At 40.9% G+C, this 24,909-nt stretch overlaps 1 long non-coding RNA gene across 2 annotated transcripts in view; it reads left to right on the top strand.

Moving 5' to 3' along the window:
• LOC103350359 (uncharacterized) overlaps positions 1 to 24,909 on the top strand; it is an 87,179-nt gene that overhangs the window by 38,033 nt on the left and 24,237 nt on the right. The window contains exon 1 of one of the 2 annotated variants that reach the window (XR_518356.4): positions 20,225 to 20,324. The exons of the other annotated variant lie outside the window; for it this stretch is intronic. This is a non-coding gene — a long non-coding RNA (uncharacterized lncRNA). Of the gene's footprint in view, positions 1 to 20,224; positions 20,325 to 24,909 lie in introns of those variants that run through there. 2 annotated transcript variants of the gene reach the window in all.

Below are 24,909 nucleotides of genomic sequence, written 5' to 3'. Positions count from 1 at the left end.
GCTAAACGGTGTCTTTTAACTGAAGAATTCAGACCATTAATGTTCAATGTGACTATTGATACGTAGTGACTTTGCCCTGCCATTTTCCCGGAAATATTTTCTAGTATATGCTTTGAGCTTCCCATGCTCTTTTACTGGTAGGTGTTCTTCCCTTCCCTTCTTTCATATTGATGGCCGTGTTTCTGTGTTTCTGAGTGTAGCACATCTTTAAGTATCTTTTGCAGGGCCGGACGAGTGGCCACAAAGTCTTTCAATTTCTGTTTGCTATGAAAGGTCTTTATTTCACCTTCATTCACAAATGAGAGCTTGGCAGGATATAATATTCTGGGCTGGCAATTTTTCTCTCTTAGCACCTGTGCTATGTCTCGCCATTCCCTCCTAGCTTGTAGGGTTTCTGATGAGAAGTCAGCTGTGAGTCTGATTGGAGATCCTCTGAGAGTAATCTGACGTTTCTCTCTTGCACATTTTAGGATCTTTTCTTTATGTTTCACTGTGGTAAGTTTAATTACCACGTGTCGTGGTGAGGATCTCTTTTGGTCATGTTTATTGGGGGTTCTATGAGCTTCCTGTACTAGGATATCTCTGTCCTTCTCCAAACCTGGAAAGTTCTCTGCTAGTATCTCACTAAAAAGGCCTTCCAATCCTTTCTCTCTCTCCATGCCTTCAGGAACTCCTAGAACTCGAATGTTGGTTTTTTTGATAGTATCCTGTAGATTCCCAACAATATTTTTTAGGTTTCTAATTTCCTCTTCTTTTCTTTGGTTTGACTGTATGTTTTCCTGTGCTCTATCTTCTAAGTCCGATATTCTCTCTTCTGCTTCACCCATTCTGTTTTTAAGGCTTTCTAATGTGTTTGTCATTTGATCTATTGAGCTCTTCATTTCATTTTGATTTCTCTTCACTATAACACTTTCCTGTTCTACTAGTTTCTGAGTTTCATTTTGACTCTTCCTTAAAATTTCGTTTTCACGAGAGAGATTTTCAATCTTGTCCATTAAGGATTTCTGTAGTTCAAGGATTTGCTTTTGAAAACTTCTAAATGTTCTTATCATAAATTTTTTGAAATCCGTATCTTGCATTTCTTCTATCTCATCATCTTCATACTCTTGGCTTGGGGTGTTTTGCTTATTTGGAGGCATCATAGTGTCATCGTTGATCTTGCTCCCTCTATTTCTGTGTTTGTTACTCGGCATAGTTAATTCTTCTTGCGTCACTGTGCGTTTTTTTTTTATTTATACTGTGTCCGTGTTAAGTGGACTGCCTGCTGTTGGAGGAGCCTTGGAGGCTTGAGATGGGTGCGGCCTGAGAGCTCTGCCTGGTTCTTCCAGGTTAAGGGTGTGCAAAGGTGACACCCTCAGGTTATGCGTGGTAAATCTCTCTCTTTTTATTTATTTATTTATTTTATTTATTCAGGGGGTAAGTAACACCGCAGGGCAAGGCTGTGCAGAATTGATGGTATTTAGCTTCCAGTCTTTGGCTCCTCTGGACTCCCACTGGGTTGCCTAGGCTACTGAATTGTAGTGACTCAGTTCCTTAGCTCTCCCCCATTGATATGTAAATCCAGAGCGCAGGCCTGCTCTTTGTCTCTTGGGAATTCTAGCCTTCCAGCCTTGTAACCTTTGCAAGGTTAGGGGGAAGAGAAACCCCGAAGCTTTTTTTTTTCCTTCTTTCAGGTAGTGAGTTTGCTGCACTTTCCGGCCCCCCTCTAGATTCTGACCCCCGTTTCCCCACCAATGTCTCGGGTTATTGAGCTCACCTCCCCTTCCAGCGCCGATGTGTGGAGCGTCCCAAGTCTCCCCGCTGTTGTCTGTGTGGCATGCACTCCCTTTGGAGCACTGGGGCTTCTGCGGCTCCGTCCCGCGACTTGGCTTCCGTGCGCGCGGTGGGCGACCTTGTTCTCCCAGTAGGTCCTCCGATTCACGATTCCCGTGCAATTTTTTCCTGGTTCTATTTTCTGCGGCTACCGTAACTCCCCTTTTATTAAACTAAATTTTCCCGGACTATCGGTGCGCGCCCTCACTATTCCGCCCAATATCATCCTTTTAAAAGAACCTATTTTGCTTTAAATGATTTTCTGTGTTATACATACATCTGTTACATATTTAACTAATTTCCATTTCAATCCTTATTATCTCCTTCCTTCTGTTTGCTTTGGTTAGCATTCTCCTTTTTTCTAGTGTCTTGAGGTAGAAGCTAAGATTGTTGATTTGAGATCTTTCTTAATTCTTAAAAAAATGTACATTTTCACATCTATTTTTTGTCATCAAAGCACTGTTTTACCAGCATTCCATGTATTTTATATGTTGTGCCTTCATATTCAATGATTTGAATGTATTTTCTAGTATCCCTAGTTTTCTAGGGGTGCTGTAGCAAATTACTACAACTGATTGTCTTAAAATAATGAAAATAGATTCCCTCCAAGTTCAGGAGGCCAGAAGTCAGAATCAAGCTGTCAGCAGAGCTGATTCCTTCTGGAGGCTTTGAAAATCACGGTGACTCTCTGCTAGCTTCCAGAGGATGCTGGTAATCCTTGGCATTCTTTGGTCATCTCACAACCCAGAATTTCTGGGAACTCTGGTTTCATGTTTTCATAATTCGTGGTAAAAATATTGTATTTTATTTCAATTATAGCATTAAATGTGAAGTATTTTTTGAATCTATGCATGGCTGTCTTATAGAGGTATTGCTTAGAGACATCAGTGCTCTAATTTTCAGCTGCTTGAAATTAAATAGCACTGTTTTAGTTACAAGATTCTATTAGTAGGAATCAAACTTAACAATATATACCAATGAAGACCAAATCTCCTCTCTGCAGGTTTTTGTAACAAACTTTCCTAGTCCTCCCAGTAGAAATGAGAGTTAGAAAAGTTAATAGCAAAATACAAAGTAGTGAAGTATGTAGAATTAAAAATTTTATTTGTGCTATAGCAGTTATTGCCATATTTAGATTGGCACTATTAGATAAGTTTCAGCGAAATGACATTATCAGTCACATTAAGTTACTGTTGCTAATTCATTTGTTTTCTATTGTTCAATAAGTTTTTGAGTTTTAATTAGTTTATACTAAAGTTTTTATACATATACAAATAATATTATAATCAAATTAATTGAAGTCAGTACAAAGAGTCCATATTATTATGTATATACACTGTATATATACTATGTATCTATCAATGAAAATTAAGAGATATGTTCATCTTCTCAGAGGAATTCTGACTTAGTACACCTACATTTCTATCTGTAAAATCATTGGGAGTTATTTGGGTAGAAACCAGACATTGGAATGATATGGATTTGCAAAATCTATAATAATAGTGAGATTTATAAGAATAAATAATAATTAACAAGTATTAATTTCCAGTGTCTAAATACATAGATTATTTCTTTTATTTGCCACAACCATCATGAGTTATCAACTATTATTAATCCCAGTTTATAGAAGAGATAGATATAGGAGATAAAAGTAAATTAATTTACTCAGAGTCACACAATTTATAAGTAGTGGACCCTAGATTATTTAGACCCAGGTAATTTGATTTCAGAGTGCACATTGCTAGGCATTATGATAAGAAATGTTATTAGCAAAACAATCAGCAGTGATCTATTTGAAGTTCTTGGTAAAGATAAAGAAATAAGTGGTGGGGCCGGCGCTGTGGCACAGCAGGTTAATGCTCTGGCCTGAAGCGCTGGCATCCCATATGGGCACCTCTTCAAGACTCTGCTGCTCCACTTCCAATCCAGCTCTCTGCTGTGGCCTGAGAAAGCAGTAGAAGATGTCCCAAGTCCTTGGGCCCCTGCACCTGCATGGGAGACCTGGAAGAAGCTCCTGGCTCCTGGCTTCGGATTGGCACAGCTTCAGCCATTGGGGGAGTGAACCAGTGGATGGAAGACCTCTCTCTCTCTCTCTGCCTCTCCTCTCTCTGTGTAACTCTGACTTTGGAATAAATAAATCAATCTTTAAAAAAAGAAATAAGTGGTAATCAGTCAACAATACCCATTATTTATAATTGACAGATTGATCTCTGATAGCAATATGCAGATCACTAATTATTCTGAGATTTGAAGAAATATGGGACTGAAAGAAAAAGTATTACCGTTTAACTGAAGTGATAATTCTGGAAGAAATACTGTTGTTTGGAGAATAGATTATATTCTATTGGAGTTTACCTTTCTGAGAGAATGCATTTTGTTGGTTTAGATCTGAGGTTATACAAAAACCATAATTTCTCTGCATGATAAAGTCATTACTACCATTAGTAAGGATTCTTTTGTCAGGAATAAGTTTTTAAAAATGACCCAAAATAATCTGTTCATAAATACTTGGAGCATTTTCTTATTTTTTATAGTCAGTGAACTTCATAGAAATGGTTAACATAATGTCTCAAAATGTTTCCAGGGAGTATATTTACCTCTGGATTTAAATGCATCATAAAAATATCTGCCCTCTTATGAGCAGCACGTTGGGAGGTTCTTATTTTTTTGTGTTTAAGGCAGATCAGGAGAAATGTAAACAGGTCACCTGAATGAGAAGTCCAAGGGTGGAGCCCACTTTAGGTATTACTGGTTATGAAGACTTGCTTGGTGTCATAAATTCTAGAACTGCCAGGGCTTCTTAGCAGATAACCATCTCGTTGCAGCTTGTGATGCTGGAGAGGCATCAGGACTTCTTTCAGATAGCTTCAGGAAAGTGGCAAAGGTGATTTTGATTGTTCTGGTTTGGTTCCTTTCACTCTTGGATTGTGGTCTGTAACAGGGAGCTCTGATTGGTCAGTTGGAACCAAGTGGTTGAGGAAACATCCTGCACGGGAATGGCTCTGTGACTGAGGTCTGATGCAAGGTCATGGATGCTTGACAAAATGTTGACTGATCCCATACAACAACTCTTCGGAGGAAATGATGTATCACTTCTGGACAGAGGATGTCACCACTGGTGTGAGGTCTTCCAGAGCCCCTTGTCTTTGGCACAGCATGTGGCTATACTTGAAATGATGTTTGTTTCATCAGTCTGAATTACTCCTTAATTATTAGTGTGCTCAGAGCTTCCTTGTTGAATCCTAATAAACTCACGAGGTAAGTAACACAAGAGTATTTATGATTTTAAGTAAGCTAGATTTGCAAGTTGTTTGCCACTGTGCCAGCATGTAACCCATCGTAACTGATCCCAAGATTGCAGATTTCCAGTATTATCTAACCACATTAATTCAATTATTCCCAACTGCTCCATTGATTAGGTACTGAGGCAAGTACTGCCAATAAGCACAATATCCGTGTGTTTATTTCCCTCATAATCAGTTCTATAATTTTCATATCAGGAATGCACAAAGGCTTGATAACCAATTTTTATGTATCTTCTAAGACAGTTATTAGTGGCTCCACTGAGTACCTTTTTAAAAACTAAGAACTATTTATTTATCTAGCAGATATGATGCTCCCTGCCACCCCATATGGTCTCAGCATCTTAACACTGAAAAAAGTAAGCATCCTTCCAAACTTGGATTTGGATTAAAGAAAGCCCGGCATTTTAAACAAACAACACTGCAGAGATGGGACCTTGTACAGGTTCTCTAACTCTTCTATAATGTTGAGATCATAAGGTTTTGTTGACTTCTACACAATATTTATATGGTTTTGTTCATAGAGATTTTCTTCTCTTGCTTCAGGAGTCAAGGAAATAATCAAATTTCTGTTTGTTATTAACCAAAGATACAACAAAATAAAAATTGCTTTAGTGAAATGTTGAAGGATGAAATTAGGGCAATGTGTAACATCAACTTCATCTTTCTGCAACTGGAGGTTTCAATTGAGGAATTTCAATAGGAATTTCTAATGTGAGTTGAAAAAGCAAGATGCAAATTTTCGAAGTAAAAAGATGGGGAGATGTTTTATAGCTCTTAAGGTTCCTTCATCCAAAAAAAAAAAAAAGTGATACACAATTCTAAGTTGTTGGAGGGTTTGCAGGATTTGGTGAAAAGGATTTCTTTGGTGTGAACTGTGCAATAATGCCTGCTATTGAACGAGGGGCAGTGGTCCGTGAGTATGCCAGGTGAAAGGTTCCTTCATCCAGAATATGGAGATTTTGAGTAGCGATTGCTGCATGCACAGAGGATGGTATCTGATCACTCACAGCTTTGCCAGTGGAGTTGCCATGGCTGTGTTTGGATTGGCCTGCACTTTTGAGTTTTCTCCAGGCAGTGGGTGAATGAGTTTTTTTCTGTTGGTCAGAGGAGGCACTCATGGAAGAACCAGTTTGGGGCCATTTGAAATCCAGTCAGAAAGATCTCTTGGAAATTCTACAGATGCTTCAGTCTGTGCATGGCAAATGGCTGCAAAACAGTTGCCCAAAAGGGAGCAGCAGGAGGACTGGTCTCTTGGGTCTTGAGGAAGTACCCAGTCGGGAAATCGCTGAAGGCACAGACTCACTTAAGAGTGAAGAAAGCACAGTTAAGCATCTGCCAGGCTTTCAGAGAACATGGCCAGTCAAATAAGCGCTTGACTTCTCTTCCCTTTCCCATGCATTTGACTCTGGTGCTTTCAGAAATAGCAATGACAGCACTGTGGCAGGCAGTTAGCCCCTGGCAAGGGCTGGGTGAGGCATGTGAGATGTACAGCTTGCAGGTCTGGATTATCATATGCAACTCTTTTGTTACTGAGTTAAGATAATGCTCAGGTCATGTAAGTCAGCTAAGATAATGCTCAGGAGGTTTAGGATTTATCTCCTCTGGGAGAAGGAAGGGGTGAACTATTCGTCAGCAGGTTTAGACAGACTAATGAAGAACAGCTATGAGCACCCACCCACGGGCATATGTTTTTCAACTTACTGTTTGAAACCAGTGAAGCTTAGGTTTAAATAAAGAACATAGCCTCTCTAGTCTCCACAAGATGCATTTTAATGGATTTCCTTGACCATACAATGCATTCAATTTTTACGTATTTAAAATTGATATGTATGTTTTAAAAGTCATTTTAAAATTATGGTTTAAGTTTTTAATTACATTTATAACTTGTATATTTTATGGGGTAAAATACAGTGCAATATTTCAGCACATATACACAGCATAAACCAATAAAACTCTTTTTTTCTCTCTCTCTGAGTAACTCTGACTTTCAAATAACTAAATAAACTTCTTTTAAAAAAAGAGTATAGTAATTATTGTGAATTATAGCCACCGTACTGTGCTGTGGAACACTAGTTTTGGTTACTTCTATCAGACTGTATTTTAGTATCATTTATTCAACCTTCTACTCTCCCTTCCCCCAACCCCTCCCAGCCTATAGTCATCACTGTTCTAAGTTCAATTAAACTCTTTTAACTTACGCATGTAAGAGAACATATGTTATTTGTCTTTCTGGGTCTGGCTTATTTCGCTTAACATGATGATCTCTAGTTCCGTCTGCCTTGCTGTAAATCTCAGTATTTCGTTCTTCTTGTGGCTGGATAATATTCCACTGTGTATCTGTTCATCTACTGATGGATACCTAGGTTGGTTCCATATATTGGCTGTTGTGAAGAGTGCTGCAGGATCTCCTTGAAAGACTGATCTCATTTCCTTTAGTTATATGCCCAGAAGTGGGATAGCTGGGTCATATAGTAGATCTATTTTCAGTTTGTTGGGGAACATACATACTGTTGACTCGACCAACAGTGTAGGTAGATTCCTTTATCTCTGTATCCTTACCAGTATATGTTATTTTTGTCCATTCTAACAAGAGTGATATGATATCTCATTTTGGCTTTAATTTGCATTTCCCTGATGACTAGTGATATGAACACTCTTTTCTTTTTTTAAAATTCTCTCATCTATTTATTATTTTCTGAATTAACTTAAAATTTGTATAATTTTAATCAGTTTTTAATAGATTCAGTATGATCTTTAGATACAATTCTAAGAACAACAGGATATTTTCTTCCTCCCTCCCCTCTCTCCTGCCCACCCTCCTTCCTTCCTTTCTGACTTTTTTTTTTTTTTTAGTTTTTGAGATAACATATTTTTAAATCTACATTACAGTAAAAAGGCTTAATACTTCAAGGAACATATCATTCCCTTCTCTTCTGGCTTGTAGAGTTTCTGCTGAGAAGTCTGCTTATAATCTAATTGGTTTTCCTTTATATGTAACTTGACGCTTCTCTCTTACTGTCTTTAGGAGTCCCCCCTTGTGTTTAACTTTTGACAATATGATGACACTATGCCTTGGGGAAGACATTTTTTGGTTGAGTCTGCTTGGTGTTCTTTGAGCTCCTTGTATCTGAATGTCCATGTTTCTTTTAACACCAGGTAAATTTTAAGCTATTATTTCAATTAGCAGGTTCACAATGTCTTTTTCTTTTGTTGTTCTTCTTCAGGAATATGTATAAACAAATATTTGGTCATTTAATGGTATCCCATATTTCATGTAGACTTTCTTTATTCTTTTTAATTATTTTCTCTTTGTTTTTGTCTGATTGGATTATTTCAAAAATCTTGCCCTCAAGGTCAGAAATTCTTTCTTCCACTTTGTCTATCTGCTTTTAAAGCTCACAATTGCAATTTTTTTATTTCACTGATTGAAGATTTCATCTCCAAATTTCTATTTGGCTCTTCCTAATGAGTTCTTTCTCCTTAGTAATATTTTTGTTCATGTCACTCATTGATTTCCCCATTTTTCCCTTACAATCATCATTTTGCATTCTCTGTCAATCATTTCATATATTTCCTTCATTTCTGATTCTAGTTTTGGAGAATTATTGTGAAGAAGTGTTGTGCTATTTTGATTCTTAATGTATCTGTCTATGTTGACCTCTGCTCATCTAGTATACTCGTCCCTCCTTTAAGGAGTAAATTTTGTTAGAAAAGAGTTTATGGTTTAGCTGGAATGCAGGATATCACTTGGCTTATTGCTTTGGCTTCATTCTACGTAAGCCTTGGACTGTAGTCTCTGAGAGATTTATTTTGTCCTAATCAATGTCAGCTGTGTCTATAAATGACACAGTGGTCTAGTCTGCTGCAATTTGTAGAGGAAGAAGTGTGGCTTTCAGATGAATAAGGGTTTCCTTGAGTATCTGTGGCCCACAGAGACCTTAGTGTCAGCTTCCCTGGTGAATGTGATAGCCAGCGTCTTGTTCTTGGTGCTGAGGAGGACAAGGGTAGCTGCCCCATTGTCCTACTGGTAAGGCTGAGTGATGCTGGGGCTTGTGGCATCAATTGGTGTGGCTCTAGGACTGTGTGATTTGGATGTATCCTTCTTCTGGTCCTGCTCAGAGTCCAACTGGTACTGTGGCTTATACTACCAACAGCCCTAGTCCTAGGACTACAGGATGTGAAGTGAACCCTGTTCCAGTCCTACAGGGTGACTACAAGGTAGTTGATGGTATGAATCCCTCCACAGTATGAGGTGGGATGAAGGGAGATTGCAGTGGCATCAAGAGATTTAGAATTAATCGTTGCAATCCCGGTATTGCAGTGTACAGTTGGGTCATTTCCCAGATCTCCTAGGGAGGGAGTGGATTTTTTTTTATGGGCTGCTTCTTGTGTTAGCACCCAGCAACTTAAACGAATTCCTGGGGCTCACATAGAGTGTGTGACCACAACTCTGGGTCTAATGCCCAAAAGCCCTCAACAGTGGCATGATGTCGAAGATCTGTCCATTGCCTCGCGTGTTGTCCTGACTCTGACTATGATGCTGGTAGGAATAGACGAAAAGTGCTTGGTGGCTTTTTGCTGTCAAGTATGGACCTCTGTGTGGGTAGGGGCGGGGAAGAAAGGAAAGCAATGCACTTCCCTATTCCAAATCCGACAGTTGCTCAGACCCCAGTCAGCTCTCCACACTGAAGTAAAAGTCAGTACGTGACTGTGGAATTTCTTCTCAGCTAAACTTGCAAACGGCGGGTTGTGCAGCAATTTCTTCCTACTTGGATGTGGTAAGATAGTGGCTGACAGCTGACTGCCCTGCACATCTGGCTGTAGCGGTGTCTCTGTCTTATCAAAGAATTTTTCTTTTGCTTCTTTGCCAAACATTTCCGTCAATCAGACTCCTGGAAACTTGGTCCTTCCTTTGTTCTTTTCATAACCTGAGCAGCTTAAATTAGTGTGGCTCTGTACTGTTCTGCCATCTTCGGGAGACTGGACAGTTTTTCATGTGCCTTTGACAATTTGTGTCTTCCAAAAATGTTTTATGCTGTTGAATTTAGGAACTGTGGAATATTTTTATATGGTAGCATATATAGTTATATTTTAAATATTGGAGCATGTTACAGGGGTGACTACATGGTCATACAAATCCTTATAAACCCAATCTCAAGAATCTATGGCTTTTAGCCTTAGATTTCCACATAATCATTAATATTATATTCATTGGAAGGTGCAACAATTAAGAATCCTGCTTTCAAAAGAAAATAAAAGGCTTAATGAGCAATTTGAAGTGGTAAGTTTTCTTAATAATTGTGAGCACTATGATCTGAAATGTTGACTTTCAAAGACCTGCAGGTTCATTTTATTCTTAAGTTAGTCTAACTATGAGATGAAGGATGATTGGATTTGTTTTATATGAGAAGAATTAAAAACATTGATATCTAGGTGAAGTTGTTTTAGACTATTCAGTAGTTGAGGAGAGTCTTGAATTCAAATGCCATTCTCTCAAGTGAAAGTCCAGTGTTTTTTTCTGCTGTTTTGAAGTATATAAAATGCACAGAAAATCTAGTAAATTACTGGAAAAGTTAACGACCATGCTAAGTGCACATATGCATTGTAAGATATATTCTAGGTAAATAAAAATGAAAATCAGAATTAAGAGAATATGATATTCTGTCTATGCTATAAAATATTAATCATAAATAATTCCCATGTTTATTGAACACTGCTATTGTCAAGAAAAAAATGGATACTGAAAATAATACATGTAAAGCGCAAGATTCGTTCTCTTTCTCCCTCTCTCTCTGAAAAATAACCTGCATGTGGGACCACTAAGAGGTATGGAGGCCCTGCATACCTCAGAGGAGCTCCCTCAGCAGTTCTGTCCTGCCCCAACCTTGGGCTGACTGCCCCCATGCACTTAGTGAAGAACCGAGGCGAGGGGCAGGTAGGGGACAGAGAACGGCTCTGCTGCAGAGCCTGGCGGCATATGCTCTGTCCTGCTTGTTCACCATCAGTCATTACAAGTTTGCTGGCTTCTTCTAACAATGGCCTCAGGTGGATTTCTTGTCTTCCACTGCTTCTCTAGGGATCCAAGAAGCTGAGGTTCACTTCTTTCCTTAGAAAGGATATTTCACTTCATTAAGTTTAACTCCATTTTCACTCTTGGGCTCTGCAGTTCTCTGAAATCGTGCTTTTGTAGCTTTCTGGTTCATTGTCGTAGGATGAGAAAGGATAGTCTTTCATGTCTCTCCAGGGCTAATTGGAAGCAAAAGTCTTGCAACCGAATCCCTGAGACATAACTGATGGGAAAGACCAGGTAAACTTGGACTTGAAGCAAAGTGAAGCTAGCCCAGTGATTAATTTTTCATGGTATAATATTTCTCATCTCTCTAGTGTGTGTCAGAGACCGTTCCAGGCAATGGAAATACGACTATAACAAGGTATATTCTCTGCCTTTGTGAAGCTTACATATTTTGGGGGAGATGGACAAGAAGAAATTAAATATATTTAAACACTTAGTTTTAGGTAATGGTAAATATATTGAAGGGATCAAGCAGAGTAAGTGGATGCAATCTGTCTAGTTTAGATAGTACGTTGGCTCTGTCTAGCCTTACCTGCCTGCTTACCCACCCCAGTGTTGATTGCTTACATTTCTTTTTTGACTGGGTTAGACTGAAGTGTTTGTACTGTCTGTGGGTATCAGTCTCACCTACAGAGTCCCAGGGGATCCCTACATGGTGCCAAATAAAAAGGAGAGTCCCTATGCATGAACTAGCTGGAAGTCTGGCTTGTTCAGAAGCTCCCTGGAATAGCCTCCTTATTTTAACTTATCTGTAAAGATTTATGTATTTATTTAAAAGTCAGGGTTACAGAGAAAGGGAGACACACACACACAGAGAATGAGAGAGAGAGAGAGAGAGAGAGAGAGAGAGAGAGAGAGAATGAGAAAGAGAAATCTTCCATCTTCTGGTTTACTCTCCAGTTGGCTGCAATGGCCAGCACTGGGCCAGTCAAAGCTAGGAGCCAGGAACTTCATCAGGATCTCCCACCTGGTTGGCAGGGGCCCAAACACTTGGGCAATCTTCCAGTGCTTTCCCCAGGCCATCTGTAGGGGGTTGGAACAGAAGTGGAGCAGCTGGGACACAAACCAGTGTCCACAGGGGATGCTGGTGTCACAGGCTGTGGCTTTACTCACTATGACACAATGCAGGCCTCTGGAACAGCCATGTTACACAGCTTGGAAGTCTGGGGAACTAAAACCCACACCCATGGAATGATTACTAAAAAGACCCCCAGAAAATAAGAAGGTATTGGTGAAGTTGTAGAGAAATTGGAAACTTGTGCATTGTTGATGCTAATGTAAATAGTGTAGCTTACATGGAAAACATTACCATATGATCCAGAGATTCTGCTTCTGGGTATGTATATTAAGAACTGAATGTAGGATTTCAAAGAAACTTTTGCACAGCTGTGTTTATAGCAGCATTATTTACAACAGCCAAGAGGTAGAAGCAACCTACGTGTCTGTTGGTGGATGAATGGTAAGCAAGGTGTAGCATACACATACAATGGAACATTATTCAGCCACCAAGAAAGAGAAATCCTGTCAAATGCTACAGTGTGGATGAAACTTGTAGACATTATCCTAAGTGAAATGAGCCAGTCACACAAAGATAAATACTGTGTGATTCCCCTTATGTGAGATTCTTACAATAGTCAAACTTACAGAAACACAATGTAGAATGGTAGTTGACAGTGGCTGGGGAGAGGAGAAAGGGGGAATTGCTGTATAAAATATCAGCTTTGCAAGATGAAAATGTTATAGGGATTGGTTCCATAACAATGTGAATATGTTTCACACACTGGCCTGAACACTTAAAAATGCTTAAGATGGCAAATTTTATCTTCTTTGTTTTTGCTGCAATTAAAAGCAAAAGCCTTTGAGAGTAGCTTTCAATGACAGGAGAATGAAAAGAGCTAGGAAACACATTACCCACTCTCTCCTTGCCTCACACTGAAAGGCTGTTAGGAGACCCAGTGACTTTATTTAGCCCTCTGGGCATTTCTTCAAGATCAAGTAAGTGGCTCTTTTTCTTGAGGAACTGAAGACTACTTGATAATTCACCTCCCACTCCCACTGTCTTCTCTCTGATTAATTATCTCACTTCCCCAGTATGCTCTCTCTTCTTTCCCTAGCATTTTGCCTCTTCCACAATGGTTTTTAGCATTTGGTTCTTGAATTAAATTCTGTTTTCTTAGAAAACCTGGCCGTAGGCAGTGAGTTCATGCTTCCTGATATGCCAAAGACAAGCATTTTAGTAGACATGCCATTCGAACTGAAGCTTGAATGAGCAATCACAGTAGAGATACTAGAAGACATTCTAAAGACAGGCAACAGCAAGTGCAAATACCAAGAGGTGAGAGCAAGTTTGACACTTTAAAGGACTGCCAGACAGGATAAATACAGTTGGTATGAAGTGAGAAAGAAGGCAAGCAGAGGGATAAGGGATGAGAGGGGTATTCATATCCCTGATCATTCCAGGGCTTTCTATTTTACACATATGAGAGGAGCCAGTGGTGGGGAGTAGTTACATCATCCGAGCTACAGCCATGAAATGGTCTTTGTGGCTGTAATAAAAAAAGTGTTGGTGATGAAATGGAGAAACGTGTTTCCTTGTGTGGTGCTGGAGGGAATGTAGGATTGTGCAGATGCTGTGGCAAGGAACGTGGTAATTCCTCAAAAAGTTAAACCATATGACCCACGAATTCTACTCTTAGGTTCTTATTCAAATGAACTAAACACAGATATTTAAAGTAATCCTTTTACATAAATGTTTATAGCACTATTACAAAAGGCAAAAACAACTCAAATGTTCCTCAACTGATGAATGGATTAACAAAATGTGTTATATGCATACAATGGAACATTTTTGTCATGTTAAATAATGAAGTTCTAATATTCACTGCACCATGGTTGAACTCTGATTATGCTAACTGAAGGAAATGAAAGGTAGCATATTTTATGATTCTAGTTACGTGAAATATCCAGATTTGGTAAATCTCTAGATACAGAAAGCAGATCATGGGTTGCCAGCATTAGGAAGAGAGGAAAATGAGAATGTCTGCTAATGAGTACAGGGTTTCCTTATGGAGTGAGAAAAATGTTTTGGAGCTGATGATGTACAAGATAGGAATAATATGCTAAAAGCCACCGAGCCATAAACCTTAAAATGGCTGATTTGGGGCTAATATTTGGCAGAGGAGTTTAAATGCTACCTGGGAAGCCTTTATTCCAAGGGGCTTGAGTTCCTGCTCTGCTTTTGATCTCAGTTTCCTACTACTGAAGCAGAAGGTGATGGCTTACATGCTTAGCTCACTGCCACCCATGTGGGAGACCTGGATTGAATTCCAGGCTCCTTTCTTTGGCCTGGTCTTGTCCCAGCTGTTGCTGGCATTTGGGGACTAAATCAGCAGAAGATCTTCTTCTGTCCTTGTCTCCCTTTCTCTCTGACTTGCTAATAAATTGAAAAAAGAATGCACTTTTATTTTTAAAATGGCTAATTTGGGGCCGGCGCCTCTGCCTGTGGCGCCAGCACCGACATCCCATATGGGCGCTGGGTTCTAGTCCCAGTTGCTCCTCTTCCAGTCCAGCTCTCTGCTGTGGCCCAGGAGGGCAGTGGAGGATAGCCCAAGTGCTTGGGCCCTGCACCCCATGGGAGACCAGGAAGAAGCACCTGGCTCCTGGCTTTGGATCGGCGTAGCTGAAGCCGTAGCAGCCATTTGGGGGGTGAACCAATGGAAGAAAGACCTTTCTCTCTGTCTCTCTCTCTCCCTGCCTAACTCTATCTGTGAAATAAAAATAAATAAATAAAATGTCCCAATTACTGATTCTAATTATTAAAAAAATAAAATGGTTAATTTTATTTTAAAATGGTTAATTTTATGCTACATGATTTTTACCTCAACTAGAAAAAAATAACCACAAAAAAACAAAGACCCTTCTGCCTTCTCTGTGAACAGACTGCAGAGATAAGAGTGAAGAGAACAGAGTTAGGAGACTGCTGCACTAACACAGGCAAGAGATGCTGGTGGCTTGGGCTAGGGTGGATTAATGAAGATCTCAACTCCTGGGGATCAGATGAATGCAGAAATGGAGGCAGTTTGTGGAGCAAACACAAGCAAATGAAATGGGTCATTTCCAAATGAGGACCTACGGATACTGTTGACCCAGTCAGTGGCTTTTTTTTTTTTTTTTTTTGCATGGACCCTGCTGTAGTTACTGTGTGGGTATGAATCTTACAAGACCTGCAGGTGGGCAACTTGGTTTCTTCTCCACTGTTAACAATTGCCTGTTTCACTGAGGATGATTTGTCATCAGTGGGAGAAGAAACATGAGGTACATAATAGTTCTGTTGCCTCTCCTGCCCTTTATGGATGCAATGGGAACAGTGGTTTCAAGGTTACACATTTCACATGTAGTGGAAGAGGCTGCCTGAGGTGGGTATTTCTTCCCCATTCCTTTGCTTTGCAGGTCACTTGGGGGCCTTGCGGCTGCTTTGTCATTTCAGGATAAAACTGATGAGTCCTCTGTTGCTCCAGAGTTCTGCTGGAAGGTCCCTCTTACCTGTTGCCAGCACCTATGACTTTTCTCTTGACACTGGGCTGGCAGAGGCCTGGCTATAGCAAACATTCTGAACTTCTACAAAGCAAAGTATGCTTAACACCTCAGAGAAGCTTGCTTTTTTCTTAATTTCTTTGATTTTCATTGAAAGAGGCAAATTTTATATATAAACACATGTATATATATATGTATATATACACACACACACACACACACACATATATATATATATATATATATATATATATATAAAGCTTATCCTTTTCAAAGACTTAAATCATTTTATGAAGGAGGAACCAATGCCAGAGAACTAAATTCAGCAGCTTTCTATTTTGATCAGCTAATTTGGCGTTACATCAGATCAATTTTACTCTTACTTAAATCAGGATTGTGAAGCTTTTAGGCAAGCCAGATACATGTGGGTAAGGCAGGGTAGTGATTGGGACAGAAAGAGTCTACTACAGGGGTCTACTGCCCTATATCTCCCGGGAGCTAGACAACTCAATTTCTAAAGAGTCTTTCTGTAGTAGAGATGTGGGTGGAATCAATAATGATCTGGCAGGGAGATAAGGAAACAAGTCCTGTGGCAAAGAAGTGAAATCAGTGTGCTCACTTTTTCCTAATCACTAATGGTAGCAGCTTTGTTCAGTGTGGTGTTTGTTTTTATAGCCCACATTACTCTATTCCCACAAAAGGGAAAGGGTTCAGATCAGAGAACATGCATGCATGTTACCATCAATGTAAGTGATTTCCAAGCTGACAAAAGTTAAGGATCACCTCTGGGTGACAATGCATTATAGGCTTTTTCCATCCCAGTTTTCTGAAGATCAGTTCAGTACCTCTGTATTTTCGAAATTATCCCGTAAAAAGGACAACTTGGTAGAAAGATGCTTGTAAAAATGTATTTCATTGGAAAATAACATGCCCAGGCTTGGTGAGTGAGCAGCTTAACTTTTTAGTGCTGGAATATAAAAGTAGGTCAAGGGCCCCATTACAGTAGATCATGGTGCAGGCTGTTTCCAGTTACTGTCATGGGTAAGCCAGCAGCGGCATGTCATAGATAACAAGGGGTTTCTTCCTGGGAAGTTTCAGCTGTAACTAGACAGGCTCAAAGTGGCATCATTCATAACCCTCAGAGTGTAGTGGGATTCTTTAGAGTTCATTTCTCCTCTTATTCAGTCTAACCTGCCACCCAATAATCAACACCTGGAAGGAAGACAGATGGTGGCACTTATGAGTATCTGTACCACTTGTTCCTTAGAGTGCTGATTTAAAAAGCTGACTTTCTAATCTACTGTCCTGGCTATTTTAAGATTCCGGTAAATCACTAAGGAAGTATGGAATTCTAAAAAATTGAATTGAAAATGGTATTTTCTGTATCAGGTACAGTATTTTTTAAATTAAATTCATTGCCAATATTTTATTTATGTATTTATTTTTGAAGATTTATTTATTTATTTGAAAGTCAGAATTACAGAGAGAGAGAGAGAGAGAGAGAGAGAGAGAGATCTTCCATCTGCTCTTTTACTTTCCAAGTGGCCACACTGGCCAGGGCTGAGCCAGGCTGAAGCCAGGACCAGGAGCTTCATCCAAGTCTCCCATGTGGGTGGCAGGGGCCCAAACACTTGAACCATCTCTGCTGCTATCTCAGGCCATTAGCAGGGAGCTCGATTGGAAGTGGAGCAGCTGGAACATGAATATGAGCCCATATGAGTTACCAGTGTCACAGGTGGCAGCTTTATCCTCTATGCTGCAACACTGGCCCCTGTTGCCAATATTGTTTTTAAAAAGGTTGATTTATTTATTTAAAGGCAGAGTTACAGAGAGGAAGAAGCAGAAAGAGAGAGGTCTTCTATCTACCTGTTCACTCCCCAAATGGCTGCAACAGTTGGAGCTGAGCTGATTTGAAGCCAGGAGACTGGAACTTCTTCTGGGTCTCCCACATGGGTGCAGGGGCCCAGGGATTTGGGCTATCTTCTGCTGCTTTTCCAGACACATTACCAGGGAGCTGAATCAGAAATGGAGCAGCCAGGACTCAAACTGGCTCCCAACTCAGATGCTGGCACTGCAGGCCATGGCTTGACCACTATGCCACAGCACCAGCTCCTTGCCAATATTTTAAAATTTGATGGTTACATGTGTGCGTGCACACAATCACACACACAATCACACATCCAAGATTCCCCATTTTCATTAAGATTTGGAAAATTTTCAGAATTGCATTTTCACAGGACCACAACCAGCTGTCCTTTTAGCAGGGACAAGCCTTACAATGGTGAACAATTCCCTGCATCAGCTCTGTGTTACCCCTACAGCATTGCTAGGCTGTGTTGCCTGCCTGGATCCAATAGAAATTTGAGAACCACATGTTAATGAATGTAAATTGTTTTAGAAGGTGGAGATGGCTAATTGGAGTTCAGTTATTGCTTTTCTCAAGCACAAGCCCTAAATGTGCCAAAGCAAAGCTGTACAGTTCTGTCTACACATCCCACCTTATTCTGTCTTGTTCTGTTTGCACTTTGCCATCATGGAACAATAGAGAGGAGAGAGAAGAGATGGAGAGAGTGCTCCATCCATTGGTTTGCTCTCCAAATGCCTGCAACAGCTAATGCTGATCCAAGTCAAAGCCAGGAGCTGGGACTTCCATCTGAGTCTGTCACATGGGAGGCGGGGACACAAATACTTGAGCCATCCTCTGCTGCATCTTGCAGGGTACACATTAGCAAGAAGCTGTAATCAGGATCAGAGCTGAGGCTCAAGCCCAGGCATTCTGATGTGGGATGCAGATGTTCCAAGGTCGTTTTAACCTCTACCCTAAATGCCCACCCCTTATTTTTATGTTTTTATCTTCTTTTGTAATTTGAAATTTTTGCCATGAATAAATATTAATTTCATAAACAAAAATAATTTATTCCTTTCCTCCTATTCTTCTAGTTTTCCATCCAGGTGCTAGCCCTTTCCCAACCTTCAATAACTGGAATCAAAAGAACAAATGAAAAAGTCAGAATAGCCACCAAATGATTACAATTAGGAAGTTCACTCAAGCAGTAAAGAATGAAGCTGTGGGTCCAGTCCACATCCAAGTGATTGCAAGACCCAAGGGGGATCCTGTTCAGATTCCTACCATTTAAATCAGGCTTCAGGTCAAACAGGGGCTCATCTTACTTGTTGTCTAAGGAACACTTACTGGGTGCTTCATTGATCCAAGGTATAGACTTATAGATGGACAATGAACAGTTCTTTTTGACCACATAGAGGATAAATCTGTCACTGGGTCAAGATTACCAGATGGTGAAGCTTCCTATGAATTGTTCTGTTGTACAGGTCAACAAATTTGTTCTTTAAAGGGCCATGCAGTTGGGGGCTGGCACTGTGGCACAACAAGTTAAAGCCCAGCCTGCAGTGCTGGTGTCCCATATGGTCACCGGTTCGAGTCCTAGCTGCTCCATATCCGATCCAGCTCTCTGCTATGGCCTGGGAAAGCAGTGGAAGATGGCCCAAGTCCTTGGACCCCTGTACTGTGGGAGACCTGGAAGAAGCTCCTGGCTCCTGACTCTGGATCAACTCAGCTCCAGCTATTGTGGCTATTTGGGGAGTGAACCAGCAAATAGAAGACCCCCACCCCCCAGTCTTCACCTCTCTCTCTAACTCTTTCAAATAAATAAAATAAAATTTAAAAAGATAAAAAAGTGTCAGGCAGTGAATATTTTAGCCTTTGTAGGTCTATGGTGTTATTGTAACTACTCAACTCTGCCATCATCCTAGGGCAGATGAATCAAAGACTATAAATAAATGACTGTGTTCCAGTAACTTTCTTTATTAAGTTTATTTGTTTTCATCTACTTGGAAGGGAGAAAGAGACAGAGACAAACAGAGAGAGGGAGAGAGAGAGAGAGAGAGAGAGAGAGAGAGAGAGAGAAGGGGAAAAAGATATCTTCCATTTGCTGGTTCACTACCCAAATGCCAGGACTGGACCAGGTAGAAGCCAGCAGACTAGCACTCCATCTGGGTCTCTCACTTGTGGCAGGCTTCCACTACTTGAACCATCATCTGCCTCTCAGGATGTGTGAGTAGAAAGCTGGACTGGAGGCAGAGGAGCCAGTCTCAAACTGGCACTCTGATAGATGATTCAGGTTGTCCCCGGCAGTGGCTCAACATGCTGCACCACAATACTCAACCGGAGTGACTTCCATTACAAATATAACAGGAGGACTGTACTTGGCTGAGCCCCCATTTCTGTTGTGGATTTGGCTTTGGTGGGGGCTACGTTTCCCACAAACCCCTCCCTCAGGATGGTGCTGGATTACAATGGGTGTGAAGTAGTATCTGTCACTCTCAGAAGAGCTTTGCTGGTTAGAGATGGTGGGGCCTGGGAGAGGTGCAGATGGGTGCTGATTCTTCCTGCTTCACCGGCTCTGCTTCCTGTTGACTGGCAGAGTGTGACCCCAGCCCACTGTGGTAAAATTTGCTGTGAACTCACAAGCAAATCTCTCCTAGAACTGGCTCCACTCACTCACGGTCTCACTCTAGTGTGTGGACATGCCCAGCTTCCAGATATCTCTGACAGCTGAAGTCATTTATCTTCACCTTGGCTGGTGAGTACATGTCTCCTGTCCTTACAATTTTCACTGTTGAGATTCTCCAACACTTGGTTAAGCCCTAATTCCTATAATAAACTTTTTATTTGATTGCAGTTACAGTGCTAACTGAATCCTGACTGTCCTTGAAGGCAGGAGTCCAGGTACAAGGTTTTCCCAGAATAGCCCTCATCAATTGAACAAAGCCTTTCACCCAATGACTGCATTTCTGTTCTTTTCCATCTCCTCATTAATTTATTTTCCCTTGGAATGTCCTTTGTTTTCATTATGATTTTATAGTTGCTCTAAAGCTGGAGACTGGTAGGATATATTTTTTTAAAGATTTATTTATTTATTTGAAAGAGTCAACACAGAAAGGCAGGGGGAAGAGAGAGAGAGAGGTCTTCCATCCACTCATTCACCCTAAAATGGCCGCAACGGCCGGAGCTAAGCTGATCCAAAGTCAGGAGCCAGGAGCATCTTCTGGGTCTCCCATGCGGGTGCAGGGGCCCAAGCAATTGGGCCATCTTCTACTGCTTTCCCAGGTCATAGCAGAGAGCTGAATAGGAAATGGGGCAGCGGGGACTCGAACAGGTGCCCATATGGGATGCTGGCACTGCAGGCGGTGGCTTTACCTGCTACGCCACAGCACCGGCCTCTGGTAGGATATTTTTGATAAAAGAATTCTGCCAAAGTATTCAGAAAGTGGGACAGACACACACTTGCACACCAGCCAACATAAGTGTGATTTTCACCTCCCTCCTTACAAAGACCTGACTGAGGCTCTCGCTGGAGTGAGGCCTCTCAGGCTGTTGAGGTACAAACCCTGGGTGTTGGTGTTAGACCCACCTTGAATCAGATTCTCTCACCCTCTTTGTAAACCTGGGGAAGAGTCACCGAGCGCTGTTTCAGGCTGCATTACTTCATGTATCGTGAGGAAAAGAGTTTCTACGGAGGGGTGTCGAGCAGATTAAGTGTCCCACAATACGCTCGGCATTGCAGTGGATGTTTAGCAGTTGTGAGATTTCCTGTCACACTCAGTTACCTGCCCCTGCGTGGTCTCCTCGTTTTTCACTTTTCATGTTGCTGTAGTAGCGCCCAGCTCACTTGAACATCGTATTCCTACCAGCAACAGTGACTCCCAAGGAGAAGTGATTCCCTGTACAGGGAGGTTGACAGGGGAGGAAGAAGGAAGGCAACGTACCAGCCCCTAATTTCCAAGTGAACATATGCAGTGTCCACAGGTTTGATCCCCTGAGAGGGAAGGATAGGAATTTTGTGCTAACGGAACATTTGTGAAGAATCAAGGCAGGTGCAGTTGCTTTACCTGGAATGATCTGCATGGAACCCTCTTCAGAGACTCAAACCCTGCCTGGCTTCCACACTCCATTTCGCATGAAATGTGTCCTTACCCAGTTCTCTCCTTTATCTAAACTCCCAGAGTGCTTGATTGTTCTCTAGTGATAAAATCATTTAAGCTGTTATAAGCAATATAAATAATAGTTACCCAGTGTTACAAAGTAAAATATATGTGCTAAAGCATTAGTGACAGGTGTATTTATGAAGTGGAATTATAAGACTGTATGTGTTTTTCCTGTTGTTAAGATTGTTAATGTTTTAGTATTTCACTCATGAATGGATGGAAACTACAATGGTTTTACAATATGAAGTCTTGCCTTAGCATTTGTGTGAGATTGGTTCAAGGATACCCAGTGAATACCAAAATCAGCACAGCTCATGTTATGTAAAATGTTTCAGTATTTGCATATAAGCTATGCACAGCTCCCTACATAGTTTAATTCATCACCTGATCCCTTATAATACCAAATACAATGTAAATGCTGTATAACTAGTTATTAAACTGTACTTTTTAGAGAATAATTACAGGAAAAGATAGCTGTTTTCTACAGATGCAATTATTTTCTGGATATTTTTGATCTGTGGTTGAATACAAATACAGAATACACAAACACACACACATATATAGTATCTGTAGTATGGTATTTAGTATGCAATTATATATGTATTATATGATAATAATAAAGTCATTTAAGCTAATGTAACTGTAGCACAGCCACACCTGTTAAAAGTATAGGCATGAAAGGTTAGGGTTCATATGCCTTTGTGTGTGTTTCTTTTTTTTTTTACAACAGGTACTATTTTGTGGTTCCAATTTGCACATCCTAAAAAATGGGAATTATAATAGTGCCTACTTGTCAACATGTCACACACACTCTTAATTAATTAACAGTTATTATCCTTAGTATGAAATTGGTTAAGTTTTATCCTCCCCATGTGTGAGAATTCTGTAGAAGTGTTATGGGAATACACTTCCTGGTGTTCATTCCATGTCCTTGTGCCCGCTTGAGATAAAGATTCAAAGCAGAGGCATAAGTAAGGTTCACAACTGATAGTAGAATTTATTTAAAGTGAGAAAGTGACTGGACATTCATGTGTGAGTCTGGGAAAACCCACACGGAGACATACCCTCCATGAGAGGGCCTGTGGGAGGCCAGAGAAGGAGGACAGAAAGGCATAAAGAGAGCAGTCCCTTTTGTGGGGTAGGGGGTGGTGCCTAATTGAATATATACAAATTGGGTGGAGCTTGTATGGGTTTAGTGTGTGTGAGGTTTTCTGGGAGTTTCATGGCACCTCCATGTTGAGTTTAACTTCCGTGTGCCCATGATGGCATCTTCTTCCCTCTGTAGGAGAAGCAGGTGCATCATTGCAAAGTGGGCGTACTGAATGACATGCAAGGGGGCGGACTTATGTTACCGGGCTGCAGAGACAGAAGTTGTGGAAAAATCTTCCAGCTCATCTATCCTTAACTAACTCCCTGCCTAGTTCCCCCAAATCCATTGTTATATTGGTTTATGGCCTTGATCTGTGATGCAGGCTACCAAATGGTGTTGGCTGAATAAATAAATACAATAGTGTACTTAGTTGATCACATAAAAATGATTCACCAGAGAAACAAGACACAGAACAGCATGCTTGAATATACTTGCTTCCAATCCACATGTGTGGGGAGCAATCCGGACTAGACTAAGTTACTCGAATTAAGACTTATTCTATGCATCTGCTCTCCCACAATATGGCGCTGGGAGAGAAGTAAACAGCTTCCGCACAGCTGCCTCCAGTTCAACCAATTAACTGTAGGACTTGCTCCTGATTGGAGAGCAGCGTACTCGGCGTGTGGGCAGCCGAGTTGGGATTGGCGGAGGAGGACTATAAAGGAGGAGAGAGACGGCATGCACCAGGAACATCTATGGGGAACATCTAAGGGAACCCGTGCAGCCCCCCAGAAAGCCGGCCGGCGGTGTGCCACTCCCCTGCGGAAGTGGGGAATGTGGCCAGGGGGAACTGCCCTTCCACGGAGGTGGAAGGGATAGTAGCCAACCCGGGAAGAACCAGCAGCAAACCCGGGGAGGGCCGAGCAGATGAAAGAACAGTGCAGGGTCCTGTGTCGTTCCCCCACGAAGACGGGGAGCGACATAATGGTGCCGTGACTCGGATATGAAGCCTAGGCAGGGCTTAGTGTCGTTCCTCCATGAAGAGGGGGAGCGACAACATGCCTTTAAATATTAAACATCCCAAATTGACCTCTGTGTTTTCTGATTTCTGTCCTCAGAATTTATTTCTCAGGTACTCTGAGGTGACCTCTGCTGGCATTAGGACCATAAAGGAAAATGAATGCCTTTATTCCTAAATAGATGATGACACTGTTGCTAGTTTTTTTTTTTTTTTCCCACAAGGAAAAAAACTCTTCACTTTTCTGGTTGGAGCACTGAGACTAGAAAGAAAGATGAGTTCCATGCTTTTGCTTAAAAATGGGAAGAGACATCTCAAAAGCAAATATTCACATTTGTCTTGGATCCTACTGACACATGTCTTACTCTACAGTTGCGGGGGAGCTCCGGGTTATAAGTTGACAACTGAATAAATGAATTGAAATGGGGAAATGTGACAGTGTATGCCTTTTCCCATTATCCCACAGATGATGGATAATTTCATAGTGATGGCAGCCTGGGATATAGTCATAGGAATCCTTTTCTGGTCAAATGCTTCTATTGCATAAATAACATGTATATAAATTTGTATTTAAATAGTTTTTTCATTTCTTTTTGCATAAGTTTTAAATAGTGTAACTCTCTCCAACATTGTCTTAACAGCAATAAGAAGGCAGGACAGCAGGGAAAAGTTAGGGTTTATTTATCTTTCATTTAGAACTCATCCAGGTGGAGGGCTCCTGTAGCTGAGAAATTGCTTCAAATGTGAGTCCCATATCTATGACCAAAAAGAAACTCTCTTCCTGTCTGCCACTTCCTTCCTTCTTCCATCTTTCCTTTTGTCCTCTCCTTTGTTTTTTTTTAAAAGGTTTATTTAGTTATTTACTTATATTATTTTAAAGGCAGGCGCACGCGCACACACACACACACACACACACACTCACATACTTTCTATCTGCTGATCTTTCCACAAATGCCCACAACAGCTGGTGCTGGGCGAGGCTGATGCCAGAAGCCAGGAACTCCATCCGGGTATCTCAGGTGGGTGCAGGGACCCAAGTACTTGAGCCATCATCTATTCCCTCCCATGATGC

Source organism: Oryctolagus cuniculus, chromosome 4 (assembly GCF_964237555.1).
Source record: "Oryctolagus cuniculus chromosome 4, mOryCun1.1, whole genome shotgun sequence".
Lineage (NCBI taxonomy): Eukaryota > Metazoa > Chordata > Mammalia > Lagomorpha > Leporidae > Oryctolagus > Oryctolagus cuniculus.
Note: the sequence above shows the minus strand (reverse complement) of the source record. Positions and strands in the feature narration are given on the sequence as shown.